Source organism: Lycium barbarum, chromosome 10 (genome assembly GCF_019175385.1).
Source record: "Lycium barbarum isolate Lr01 chromosome 10, ASM1917538v2, whole genome shotgun sequence".
NCBI lineage: Eukaryota > Viridiplantae > Streptophyta > Magnoliopsida > Solanales > Solanaceae > Lycium > Lycium barbarum.
The window spans coordinates 32,965,716-32,975,144 of NC_083346.1; positions in this window are offsets into that span (position 1 = coordinate 32,965,716).

Consider the following 9,429-nt stretch of genomic DNA (forward strand, 5'->3'; position numbering starts at 1 on the left):
AGAGTACAACTTCAACGTCAACACTTCGGACCTCGTCTCGGCTATTGGCCGTATCGCGGACGTAAGATGGCCGAGACCACTAAGGTCAGACCCGGGTCAACGGGACCCGAACGTGATGTGTGAATATCATGGAACCCATGGACACAGAACTGAGGATTGTCGCCAGCTAAGAGAGGAGGTAGCTCGGTTACTGAAGAATGGCCATCTCCGAGAATTGCTAAGTGAACGAGCCAAAGGTCACTACAAGGAAAGGGAGACTCATAAAAGGGTCGAGCCAGTAGAGCCTCAGCATATAATCAACATGATAATCGGGGGTACCGACACCCCACGAGGGCCGGTGATGAAACTAACCAAGGTTTCTATTGTGCGTGAGAAGTGCAGCCGGGATTATATACCCGAGGGTTCCATCTCTTTCAGCAACGAGGACACAGAAGGCATCATTCAACCACACAATGATGTATTGGTAATATCTATTCTAATTTTTAAAACTCAAATTAAACGTATTTTGATTGACCCAGGTAGCTCGGCCAACATCATCCGGTGGAGAGTGGTCGAACAGCTAAGGCTACTCGATCAGATCGTACCGGTAGCCCGGGTACTCAGCGGGTTCAATATAGCGAGCGAAACCACAAAGGGGGAAATCTCATTGCCGGTAAATATCGATGGCACCATCTAGCAAACGGTGTTCTATGTAATCGAAGGAGATATGAAGTATAATGCATTGCTGGGTAGACCTTGGATACATAGCATGAGGGCCGTGCCGCCGACATTGCATCAGCTGCTGAAATTCCCGACCCCGGAGGGGATAAAAACCATCCAAGGTGAACAACCTGCTACAAGGGAGATGTTCGCGGTCGAGGAAGCGACACCTCAACCCAAAAAATCGGATCAAAAGGAAGAAGATTCAACCGGGGAAAAGGACACCAAATAGCAATCAAGGCACACGGGGTTGGATCCGGGGTATGAAGAGGATGGTTTCGGGGTACCCAGATAATTCGTCATGCCGGATGACTCGGATGCAACCAAGTTAACAGTAGAGGAGCTGGAGCAGATCATCTTGTTCGAATATCTATCGGACCGAAAGGTATACCTGGGCACCGGGCTAACCTCGGAGCTCAGGAACAAGTTAATTGAATTTCTTCGAGCTAATGTTGATTGCTTCGCATGCTCCCATATAGATATGACAGGTGTGCCAGCGGAAGTAACAACTCACAAGCTCAGCTTAGACGGGAGGTTTCCCCCAGTTAAGCAGAAGAGAAGGCCTATGGCAGAGGAAAAACACGCATTCGTAAACGACGAGGTAACAAAGCTTTTAAAAATAGGCTCTATCCGGGAGGTAAAATACCCGAACTGGCTAGCTAACGTAGTAGTGGTGCCGAAAAAAGGTAATAAATTTTTAATGTGCCTTGATTATAAGGATCTAAACAAAGCATGCCCGAAGGATTCATTTCCGTTGCCTCACATCGATAGAATGATCGATGCAACGGCCGGGCATGAGATGTTAAGTTTTCTCGATGCTTACTCCGGGTATAACCAAATCCGGATGCACCCGGAAGATCAAGAGAAAACATCCTTTATTACCCGATATGGGACTTACTGTTACAATGTCATGCCTTTTGGATTAAAAAATGCCGGTGCAATTTACCAACGCCTAGTTAATGGGATGTTCGAAGAACAAATAGGAAAAACAATAGAAGTTTATATTGACGACATGGTGGTCAAGTCCCTGGAAACAGAGGAACATTTAAAGCATTTGTAGGAAACCTTCGATGTATCCCGCAAGTATAACATGAAGCTCAACCCGGAAAAATGTGCCTTCGGTGTCTGGTCTGGCAAATTTTTGGGTTTCATGGTGTCAAACCGGGGGATTGAAATCAACCCGGACAAGATCAAGGCCATCGAGGTGGTGAATAATGTCAAAGGAGTGCAGAGGCTCACCGGAAGGATAGCGGCGCTGAGTCGTTTCAGATCGAGGTCCTCGGACAAGAGTCACCGCTTCTTCTCATTACTGAGGAAGAAGAACGACTTCGTTTGGACGTCGACCGCTGCTGCACACACTAAAAGCGGACGAGCAGTTTTTTCTCTACCTTGCTGTCTCCGAGGTAGCGGTAAGTGGCGTTTTGGTCCGAGAAGAATCAGGTACACAATTCCCTATATATTATGTAAGTAGAACTCTGGGGGATGCGGAGACCCGTTATCCCCACTTGGAAAAATTGGCATTGGCATTGGTAAGTGTTTCTTGAAATCTCAAGCCCTACTTTCAATGCCATCTGATATGTGTAGTGACTACTTATCCCCTAAAAAACATCATGCATAAACCGGAATTATCGGGTAGATTAACTAAATGGCTCGTAGAAATTAGCTGATATGATATCGAATACAAGCCTCGGACGGCCATCAAGTCCCAGATCTTGGTCGATTTTGTGGCGAACTTCACCCCAGCTATAGTCCCCGAGGTTGAGAAAGAACTTCTGCTAACCTCGGGAAAAGCTTCGGGTATTTGGTCGCTATACACGGACGGAGCCTCGAACCTCAAAGGTTCCGGGCTAGGAATCGTCCTTAGAACCCCGGCCGGGGATGCCGTTCGACAATCCATTAGAACTGTTAAATTGACTAACAATGAAGCCGAGTATGAGGCTATGATTGCAGGTTTGGAGTTAGCCCGGAGTATGGGGGCTGAAATAATCAAGGCAAAGTGCAATTCTCTTCTGATCGTTAACCAGGTGAATGGCGTCTTCGAGGTCAAGGACGAACGGATGTAAAGGTATCTGAAAAAAATCCAAGTGATACTACACCGGTTTAAAGAGTGGACCGTGCAGCATGTACCGAGGGAGCAGAACAGCGAAGCCGATGCATTGGCCAATTTGGGATCTTCAGTCGAAGGGGAAGAGATCAACCCCGGGACTATGATGCACTTGATGAATTCGGCGATAGAAAACGGACATGCTGAAATAAACACAATAGGTTTAACTTGGGATTGGCGCAACAAGTACATCGAATACTTGCGAGATGGAAAGCTCCCGAGTGACCCAAAAGAATCACGATCACTAAGGACAAAAGTTACGCGTTTCTGCTTGGTAGACGACCAACTGTATCGACGGTCTTTCTTCGGACCCCTAGCCAAGTGTTTGGGTCCCGGAGAAACGGAGTATGTGATGAGAGAGGTGCACGAGGGGACCTACGGCAACCACTCCGGTGCTGAAGCCCTGGTCCGAAAGATTGTCAGAGCCGGTTATTACTGGAACCGGATGGAGGAAGATTCGAAGAATTTTGTCCGGAAATGCGACGGGTGTCAAAGACATGCCCCGATGATTCATCAACCCGGGGAGTTGCTGCATTCGGTTGTGTCACCTTGGCCTTTCATGAAGTGGGGAATGGACATTGTTGGTCCATTGCCATAGGTACCGGGTAAAGACCGTTTTATTCTGTTTATGACTGAATACTTCTCCAAATGGGTTGAAGCGCAGGCCTACGAAAAAATTAGAGAGAAGGAAGTCATTGACTTCATATGGGACCATATCATATGTCGTTTCGGCATCCCGGCCGAGATAACTTGTGATAATGGTCCTCAGTTCGTGGGCGGCAAAGTCAATGATTTTCTCGAAGGGTTGAAGATCAAGAAAATCGTATCAACTCCATACCATCCGTGTGCGAACGGACAGGCAGAATCCATGAATAAAACAATAATTCAAAATCTGAGGAAAAGACTTGAAGCGTCAAAGCATCACTGGAGGGAAATACTATCGGAGGTACTGTGGGCTTACAGAACCACATCGAAATCAAGTACGGGGGAAACACCTTTCTCGTTGGTCTACGGGGCCGAAGCCCTCATTCCCGTAGAAGTTGGTGAACCGAGTCTCCGGTTCAGGTATACCACTGAGGAGTCAAACGAGGAGGCCATGGCCGTAAAACTCGATCTCACGGATGAACTTCGCGAAAACGTGTTGGTCCGTATTGCAGCCCAGAAGCAGAGAATGAAGAGGTACTATAATCGGAGTGCCAATTTTCGGCATTTCCAAGTTGGAGACTTGGTGCTTCGGAAAGTTACCTTGAACACCAAGAATCCCAACGAAAGAAAATTGGGTCCGAACTGGGAAGGACCGTACAAGATAACCGAGGTAACGGGCAAAGGATCATATCAGCTGGAATCCACGGACGGGCAACGGTTGCGCAACAACTGGAATGTGGCTCATTTGAAGAGATACTACTGCTAAGGTATGTACACCTCGTGTTTTACTGTTAACCCTTCTTTTTTGCAGGAAATCGAGCATCGGGTAAAGCTAGAATCTAGGTCTGAAAAAACGTGTTGCACTCTTTTCCTTAGTACGGTTTTGTCCCAAAATGGGTTTTCCGACAAGGTTTTTAAAGAGGCAACGAGTACAGCGTGCTACTTGACAAAGACAAGGACAAACGCCCGGAAATACGGGGTCACACCCTACGAGTGGGGGACTTAATAGCGCTTACCCGGTCTTGCAGCTCGGATAAGCACTAGGGGACTATTGTACCCACATCGAGGTTCACCCCGGTTAGTGAAAAACGGAGGAACTCAACAAATCAAAGCCGGACCTTCTACATTAGGTTTCGATGTAAGGACCAAACGATCAGAATAAATCGTGTCCACACAATATTTGCTAGGGAAAAATCAAGACCGGACCATCTGCATTAGGTTTCGATGTAAGGACCAAACGATCAGAATGAATCGTGTCCATTTAGTACTTGCTACGGCAAAAGCAGAAGGAAACAAATTATCATATCATGTATGTACAAAATACTTGCAAAAATTATCGAACATTCAGATTACGATATTTCGGACATCTTTTTGTTAAAACACCCTACCCCGGTGATTGTCGCCGTATTTCGGCATTGCTTCATTCGTATACCCTATTCCGGGCACTACGGTCGAAATTCGACAAAGGCAACAAGGTCACAGTGAACCGAGCCAAAATCTTTAAACTCCCTCGAATGGGGACTGCTATATCAAATTTTTCTAAGGCTGGGATTCAGGTGTCCAAAAAACACCGGCCCTAAAAAATAACCGAACAATACCGGCCCTAAAAATGTCTTTCGTGATTCGGAGACGTCTGAATTCACAAAGCATAAGATAAGTCCCATGGGCAAAAACTCGATCAAATCCCCGGACAAAACGTACCGGACGAAGAGAAAAAGCCAAAATTCAGGCACAGTGCGGAATAATGACTCCGAGTCTGCTTGTCCTTAAAACGGACCGACAATTCGGGAAAAAGTCATAACTAACATTCAAACAAAAGAATAAAGAAAATCAAGAAAAATGCATGTTCCATGTATACGAAGGTTTTTTACATCGGAAACCCCTACAAAGGCAAAAAACAAACGGCTAAGTACAGGCCCTGGTCTATCCGGTATGGCTGGATCCGGAGTGTTCGGACACTGTCCGCTCGGAGTCGTCGGAGTCAGCCCCGAGGGCTCCCGTAGCCTCTTCCTCGACCCTTTTAGCTTCGAGTATCAGGGCCGGAAGATCCGTGAAGCCATGCCCGACTTGCTCAAGGGTGATCCTCCGAGACTTCCACTTTTCATACTCCACAACAATAGTAGTATGAGCCTCGGCGGCCTCCACGCTCTTAAGGGCTTCTTCCAAATCGGCCTCGGCCTGGGCTAACTTTTCCACCAGTACGTCCCGATCTTCTTCGAGGACCTTTTGCATTTGAGTGGCCGACTCGAGCTCGGCCTTGAGAAGGTCATTAGCATCAACCGTCTCCTCGAGCTCAATTTTTAGCTCATCACATATCCGGGCCCTGTTCTCTGCCTTCTCCTCAAACACCTTCATACGCTCTTTGTACCGGGCACTCTTAGACTCAAGCAACCGATGTCTCTCGGCCATGCTCGTAGCATCGGACTTGACCGAATCCAGCTCCCCCCGGAGTTGAGAGATGGTGGGTTCGAGCTCACCAAGCCTTGAGGAAAGACGAACATTGTCCTGGCTAAGGCTGACTTTGTCCGCTTCTAGTAGTCGGTTCTTTTCGACCATCTCGGCCAGCTCATCCTTTAATCGAAGGTTTTCGGCCTTCGTCACATCGAGCTCAGGTTGGAGGTTGGAAAGAGTAACTACTCGGTTCAGCTCATCCTCCTTCACCTGTAGAAGGTGCTGAAACTTCTCCGTTTCTCGGCCTTGGGCATCCAGTTGGCCCTTGAGAGCGTCAACCTCTTGTTGAGCACGGACAAAGGCTTCGTTGACAAGCACCACACTCTGTAAAAGAAACAAGTTAAAACTCGGATAAGCGAGAAACTAAAATTCTCAATGAACTATGCAAAGGATGGTTGATTAACTTACTCGATTGCCCGCGTGCATGCCCTCGTTAATGAGACACTGCCAGGGGACTCCATTCATCTTCCGTTTATCCGAGTCCGAGATGAGCAGCCTCAAGTAGCTTGCTACTCCCACCGGGTGAGACAAAAAGCTACAATCCTCGGGAACGGTGATTACGGCCGATCTGGTCCTCCTGGGTTCCACGTTTGGGGCTGGGAAAACTCGCACCAGGCTATCCCTAGCTCCAGTCTCGGTGGTCCGGCTGGCCGCCCTCGTGGCTCGAGGGATCGGGAGATGTCTGAAACCAGCAGCTTCGCCGGCAGCAGGAGGAGTGTCCGAGAACATGTCATCAAACTCATCCGGTCTTGAAGCCGGAGTTAGAGAACTCGAAGGGACCTTAGCAGCTTCGGCAAAGGCAGGGATCTCCGAAGTTGCGGCAGTCTCATAGTGGGGTAGCGGACCAACATCCGTAGGGACTTCGGTCTCGGGGACCGGCTCAGTCCTTTGACCGGCTTCGGCAGCAGGTGCCTTCCCGGATCTTCTTGTCCTTTGCAGAGGGGTTTCTTCGGAAGAAGCATCACCTGAAATATCAACGAATTCAATCGACCTTAGAGGAGTCGGGTAATGAATTTATTCCCCACCTGTGTATAATGCCGGAGCTGAAGGTCCTTCCCCGGCTGAAGGAAGTGATGAAACGGTGATACCCTCCTCCAGAATGGAAGCCACGGAAGGGGCCACACTGATCCTCCGAACGAGGAGCTCAAGCTATGTTTCATCCCTTAAAGTCCTAATGACGCTCCTAGCCCTTTTCTTCGATTTCTGCCCTTTATCCGAGGGCTTTTTTCTTTTGTTAGCGGCAGCAAGGATACGGGATGTACCCGCTGAGTCGAACTCGGGTGCCAACGTAGCAGGTTCAGCTACTGATTCCGGTCTCGGGTCCACCGAACCCTTGGGCAAACCTGAAAGCCGAAGATGTTACACAAAGGAGAGGTAGAAAAATGTCATGAACACCAATCGAAGCAAAGTATTACCGTGGTTTTGTGCGACCCATCGGCCACGAGAAAGGAGTCCCCATGTCCGATCGTCGTGGGTATGTTGACTGAGGAGAGCAGTAACCCATTCGTTGAGGTTCCGGACAGCCGGAGGTATCCAACCCACGGCTAGTATAAATAAGAGGACAAATAGTGAGAATGTGGAAGAACTAGAGTGTGACAAAACATACAAAAGCAATTATTAGAACTGGGACTTACGATTATCGTTCCATCGCTCCGGAAAAGGCATGTTACTGGCCGAAATAATGTCCTCGGTCCTCACCCGGACATAACACTCCAACCAGCCCCGGTCTCTGTCTTCATCCATTTTTGAAAAAAATCAGATTCTGGCTACGCTTAGCGAGTTTTATTACACCGCCCCAGAACAACCTCGGGGAGTATAGCCGTATGAAATGGGCCAGCGTGAACTCCTTTTTTGTATTATTGGCCAACAGCCGGAGGCAAGCCACGGTCCTCCAAACTATTGGACCAATCTGGGCCAGGGTAACGTTTTAAGTCCGGCACATATCTAAAATGACCGGATCGATCGGGGGGTCGAGCTTGAGGGTGAAAGGATGAGTATAAACGTACAAAAAGCCCTCCCGATGGTCGGTGACTGACTCATCTGGTCCGGGGGCGAAAACGTGAACCGGACGGTTATCCCATCTGCAATCGGTCCGGACTAAATCGAGTTTATCCTCAGTAATGGACGAGGGATATCGCTTTACGTCAAACCCTCTGTCGGAAACCGGAGAAGGTTTCTCGACCTCGAAATATTTGTTGTAATTAGGTTTGGACGGTACAATGTCCAAAGCAGTAGGTTCGAAGGTGACCTTCCCCTTGGGTTGAGAAGTTGGCTCGGTTCCTTGAGAAGAAACCGATGGAACATCATGGGAGGTGGTTTCGGTGTTGGCAGACATTTGAAAATATGAAAAGGGAGATTGGGTGAATTCGAAAAAGAAGTTAGAAAATGGAGTAAGGGAACAGTCAAAAAAGAATTCAAAATGGTAAAGAATGAGAAGCAGCAGCAGCAACACACTCTAAAACAAGAACAGCTAGTGAAGAAGTTGGCAAAGTTGTTTCCTTTCACGTAGTGTAAGCGATGAATCAGATGGGATGAATGGTTGAATCAGCAACAAACTTGATATGGAAGATGCTTAGAAGTGATGAGATGAAGAAATGAAGCAGAGAATAAGTGAAATGGAAGAGGTAAAATGTAAAAATGAAGAGGAGAATGGCATTATATAGATATGGGATCGAGGCGGTTTCAAACCTCAGCCAACCGAGGGATGCCACTTGTCCCATAATTAATGAGAAATGACTTGAAACGACGTGCGTTACGGCGGTTGTCAGAGCCAACCATCCGGGATGAGACACGTGGCCGATGAAAGAGGGACGTGACGCAACTGTTCCCGCCAAAATGAAAAGATAACAACGGACAAATGGAGCCACCGGTTTCTTGATTCTTCCACTTCCCGTTACTCCGATAAAACTACGGTCCGGAAAGTGTGGGGACTATCTGTATACGGTAAAAATCGGATATAAGCTAGACCGGTGAGACCGGAGACCGAGAGAAAAAATAGACAAGCACGAGCATGAAGACTTTCTTTCAGGACCGGAGGAGTGCTTGATCCGAAGAAAGCGAAGGACATCGTTTGGTCCGGTTTCTCCATAGCCGAGCTGATCATTGTCGTTGGCCCGGTTGATCGTGGCCGTTGGTCCGGTTGATCGTGGCCGTTGGTCCGGATGATCCGTTACACAATTGCCACGCGTCAATACCGTTCTACCATATTGTAGTATCAATCGTACGAGTGTCAGACCGTATGACCCAATCTTATCCTTTTTAGGGTTTTTCTTTATTCAAAAGGGCTTATGTTGTATGAGACCCATGAGGCAAAAACTATAAATAGGGATCATTACCTTACTTTTAAGGGTTGACTTTTTGAGTTCTAGAACATTTGTAATAGCAAAAATATATAAATCTCTCCCTCTCAATATCTGATTTTGGTCCGGATTCATTGTGTTCATCTTTAGATTTGTTCAATCAAACGATATTCAATATATTAGCAAATACGTTTAGTGTAGATCATCGATTACTATTTAGATTATTCATAG